Genomic DNA, 5,624 nt, shown 5'->3' with positions numbered 1-5,624 from the left:
ACTTTGAGATGAAACAAGCGTATGTGTAAATTGCCATGCATCAAGCACACAGGACTCTCTAATCTTTGGGCTTTGATTTCTATATCAACTCCACCTAGAAAAGAAAATTATCACTTGCTTCATGTCTTAAGTAATCTACTTAAAACAAGTTTAATTTTATCAATACATCTCATAATCTATGGAATTGATGCATTGCATAAGTATTTGATTTCTTATTTCCACTACATTAATATTACACTTATTGTAGTTTTTTGCACATGAAATAATGACATTCTTGAGGATAAAACATTCATGGTTTTCATTTTGGTTGCCGAAATGGAACTATTAGAATTTTTGAAAATATAACTTTAAATCAAAACTTTCAAATTTCATAGGAGTTCAATTTTGTTACTTACATCTTTAATGTTAGAATAAAAAGCATTATTAAATAGAAAGCAAAATTTTGTTATCACTCCTCAATTTCTGAATTGATTTTATAATAAAAATAATTATATTTATATAATATATATATACTGAAACAAAGTATGTGATATGGAAACAAAAAACTCCTTTTTGTTTTTGTGTGCATTGTTGTTGTTTATAGTTTGTGATGATTCTATAGGCTTTACCTCATGCCTGGTATATTCATTGTATGTCTTCAGGAAGGTAGGGGTGGGCACAGAGCTTTAGGGAAAAATTGCAGCAGTGGAGTTCATTGAACATTGATAAAAGTGAACTATTTAAAACACGGGTAGGGACAGGAGGGTAGGACTGGGAACAAGTGAGGGAAATGAAGACATTTTATAAAAGGAAATGTACTCATTACCTGACTCATGTAATTGTAATCCCTCTATAAATCACCTTAATAATACCAGACTAAATTTATTTAAAGGCCAACAAAATGTCGTTTCTTAGAATCCTAATAGTTTGCTTTGTTCACTGGTTTGGGCTGGTTGAGTCTATCTCTGAAAATAGATACATTGACATTCATTGGGAGAAGTTGTGAGCTCATTGGGAGAAGTTGTCAGCTACTAGAAGATAAGTCAATTATGATTGTCTGTATGGTTTTTGAGACTCTGATTCATTTATTTCTTTATTCTAATTTGTATTATTTCTGTCTACTGGTTTTTGGTTTGGCTTGTTCCTGTTTTTCAAGTTCCTATTGCTGATTCAACATTGTTCTGATTTGTTGATGTACACACTCAAAGATATAAATTTTCCTTGAGTATTGCCTGTGCTGTTGTATCCCAGAGGAGGTAGCATTTTGTCTGTTTCACTTCCACTGAATTTTATAAACGTTGGAACTTCCCTCCATATCTCATCAGTAATTCACTGATGATTTAGCAATGTGTTATTCAGTCTCTGTGTTTCAGAATTTTCTGTGATGTCTTTTGATGTCGAGATTTCATTTGGTCCCATCATGGGCTGACAGAGTACAAGGAGTAATTTCATTTTTTTTGAATTTTCACAGATTTTCCTTGTGATCTAAGATATGATCTATTTTGGAGAACGTTCTGTGGGCTGCTGAAAGGAATATATATTGTGACACTGCTAGATGAAATATTCTGTAGATATGTGTTAGGTATGGTTTGCCAATACAGTTATTTAGCACTGAAGTCTTTTTGCTAAGTTTTTACCTGGCAGGCCTGTCCAGAGGTAAGAATGATGTGTTCAAGCAACCAACAATGTGTTTGGAGGTATACATGTTTTTAGGGTAAGTAGTATTTGTCTGATAAATTTGGGAGCTCTAGGATTCATGGCCTTGATATTTAGAATTGTTATATCCTCCTAATGGATAGTTTTCTTTACCAATATGTAATGTCTTTCTTTGTCTCTTTTTACCTTCATACCACTTTTAATTTAAAGCCTATTTTATACTTTCATACCACTTTTAATTTAAAGCCTATTTTATCTATTATTAGTATAGCTACTCTGGCCTGTTTATGAGGTCCATTTTTAATTTTTAAAGATGATGTACTGAAGGGTTAGAATTACATAAGTCAGATAATGAGCACATTTCTTTTTGAAGTGTCACCTCTTCCTTAATGTTCTCCCAGCTTTTCCCTTTCAACCTCCTTCCCCTATAAGTTGTATAGTTCATTTTTAATAAAGTGTCTATTGAGTAGCACTGCTGCATTTGTTCACCCTTTGTCCCACCATTTCTGCTCCCCCTTGCCCTTTGAAAACTTACATATAAGACCAAAGGTGCAGAAAGAAAAATCAGCATCAGAAGAAAGAAGGAAAAAGCAAACCAATAAAAAATCTTTCATTATCATTCATTAATTGGAGATCATTTTGATGAACATTATTTTATATGATAATATTCATATAACTATTGAGCTTTTGTGTTTAAAATCCCATATAATTTATCATGTCCAAGTGTAATGTTTTCTCTTTTACCATCCAAGTGTGTTTACTTGTAGAATTAGAGGCACATTGTAATAAAAAAAAGTGAGGGAAATCAGGCAACCTATATTTCTTTGAGTGTGTCTTTCTTTACTTAATATGTTGTTCTAAGTCTTTCCATTTCCTTATGAATGGCGTAATATTATTCTATCTGAATCAATAGAATTGCATCAAACTGAAGAGTTTCTTCATGGCAAAGGAAAAGTTAGCAGGATATATAGAAAGAGAACAGAATGGAAGAAGAATTTTACTAGCTAATCATCAGACAAGGGTTTTCATAACTAACCCATATTTAGAAATGAAAAAGTTAAACCCAACAACAATAAACCCACAAATAAAGAAGAACCCAATTAATATATGGTTAATTACTTAAAGATAACTTCTAAGAAGAAGTAAGAATAACAAATAGACACATCTCTCTCCATAAAAGAAATGCAAAAACAAACAACACTGAGACTCATCTCAACCCTGTTACAATTTCATTATGAAAAAATGAACAATCACAGATACTGATATGGCTGTGGCCCAAAGGAAACTCTATTTCACTGTTGGTGAGACTGTAATCTTGTTCAATCACTTTGGAAAAAACTATGGAAGTTGCTCACAAAACTGAATAGAGAGCTACCTATTATCCAGCAATTCCACTTACGGGATGCAAGGAGGTACAAATGAATTATCTGAAATGTCATAGTCCATGGAGAGTGAAAATACTATAATTCTCTTAAAAGACTGTCAAAGCCCAGCAAAATAAATAGCAGTAAATGTGTACTGCAAGAGAGGACAGTGGGGGGCAATGTGAGAGGGGTAGGAAATTGAAGGGGAAAAGGATAGAATACAGACAACAATCCATTGTATAATTCCCAGAATTGAAATATACAAAGGAAAGAGTAATGTGAAATGGGGGTGGAGATGTTGAAGTCGTAACACAACTCCAGGTGCCTTGTACATATAAACTGCTTTGTTTAATGGGAAGTAATTCCACAACAAAATATTGACATGCGTAAGAATTGGGCTTGATTGGGAGGGGTGGATGAGAATGTTGAAAGGGGTGATATTGATCAAGATACACTGTATCCCATATACTGTTTCAGTATATGGCAACTCCTTTGTACAACTACTTAAAGATAAAAATTTTTGAAACTTAATTATGATAGTTGAATAGAGTTGAACCTCAATTCAATTACAATTTAAAAATATTTCTAACCTGGAGACTTGGAGAATAAAATTCAAATAATAAAATATTATAAATATTTTTATCAAAATTTGTGATATTTAACTACAAACTACTTTGCTTTTTGTTAGCCATTGGGCTTTTATAAGAGAATTCTTCAAAGTAAGTGGCATAAAATAAAAAGCAGTATATTACCCATACTCTAGAAGCTTGAACATTGATTATAAAAATGGTTGTTCCAAGCAATTCCTTTTCTCATGGGGGTTCACTTTCTGGTTCATTATAATTATTTGCTGGACATTCATAAGGCAGTGTAATTATATTGGGCTTCCTTAATCAGGATCATTATTGCAGGGCCATCTCTAAAAGGTTGATTCTAATGTCACCAGACAGGGGAATAGAATTTCAACATGTGTATCTGAAAGGAGTTACATCGTCCAATACACTTTGCAACTTTTGCTTTAACTTAGGGTAGTATATCATGTGGATATTATTTCATAGAAGATAATAACAAGGACAAGCTTATAACATTTGCCTTATGTGGATGATTCTTCTTAAAATGGGAATAATTATAGTGATGGCAAAGTGAAGTATGATAGTTTAATGGCTCTTGGATCACATCATAGGTAACTATGTAAACATTGTACAGCCTTTCTAAGGCCCTTCTGATGTATTTGAAGAATCTCTGATGAGTTAATTGCTTTCAGAAATATTCGATTGAGCCAACAAATACAGATATCGTTTGATTTTAATTACTTTCTGCTATTAGGATTTTCACAGACACCAAAATCAGAGGATATTAATTTCTCTGATAAAATACATAATAAATTTTTTGTAATTAATATAACATGAAGAGTGTAACGTTAATAGCACTAAAATACTAATATTCACATTATATAATACACTGACATTCGTTGGTTACATCAATTTTTAGATTATTTATAATTTTTAGAATATTTATAAGTGTAAATTGTTTGTAATGTATAGACAATGAGAGAACGATTTGCATGCATATTACTACAGATGCAAACAGATTCACTTGGTTATTCATGATCCTCTATTCGTTAGTTTCATTCATGCATGGAGAACATGCAAAGAAGTGAAAATTGCAAACTTGAATTTACTAAAGGGTTAATTACATGGAGTTTCTGTTGGACTAATAGCAGATTTTAGAAATTAGTTTTGCCTCTTCCTTTCACCCTCCTTTCCTTCCTTTGTTCCTTCATTTCTTCCTTCCTTCCTTTTTTCTTCCTTCCTTCTTTACTTCTTTCCTTTCTCCCTCCTTCCTTCCATCCCTACTCTCTCTTTTTCTTTCCTTCCTTCCTTCCTTCCTTCCTTCCTTCCTTCCTTCCTTCCTTCCTTCCTTCCTTCCTTCCTCCCTTCCTTCCTTCCTTCCTTTCTTTCTTTCTTTCTTACTTCCTTTCTTCCTTTGTTTCTTTCTTTCTTTCTTTCTTTTTTCTTTCTTCCTTTCTTTCTTTCTTTGTTTCTTTCTTTGTTTCTTTCTTTCTTTCTATCTTCCTTTCTTTCTTTTACTGAAAATATTTCTTATGGCTATAGAAAATATACCAAATGTTGTACTCCAAGCTATTATGAGTAATTATAAATATAACTAGATTAATATTAATTTAAATATCCTGTTATATTTTGACAAATTATACTAAAAACAATTTCACAACCGTTGCAAGATATGCAACAAATATTACATTTCATGATATTGTTTATTTCTTCAAACAAAAATAAGAATTTAGACATAATATTGTGTATGTGTGTGTTGTTCTTGTGATTTTAACTCAAGACCTCTAACTTATTTTCTTTTTTCCCTCAAAGATATTTCTCTGTCATTTGACCCAGAATTCCGTTTTTGGCTTTGTGTGTGTGTGTGTGTGTGTGTGTGTGTGTGTGTGTGTGTGTGTGTCTGTGTCTGTGTGTGTCTGTGTGTGTTATGATTTGCGTGTGATATTTGTCTGTGTTGTGATGTGTTTGGGCTTTGAACCACAGCTTCCTGAGTAGCAAGGATTACAAACTTGAGACAGCTACACTTAGCACAGATTTAATATGTGTAAGAATA

Source organism: Dipodomys merriami, unplaced genomic scaffold, assembly GCF_024711535.1.
Source record: "Dipodomys merriami isolate MVZ:Mamm:240054 unplaced genomic scaffold, mDipMer1.0.p SCAF_557, whole genome shotgun sequence".
In the NCBI taxonomy this organism is placed as follows: domain Eukaryota; kingdom Metazoa; phylum Chordata; class Mammalia; order Rodentia; family Heteromyidae; genus Dipodomys; species Dipodomys merriami.
This window is presented reverse-complemented; position numbering follows the sequence as displayed.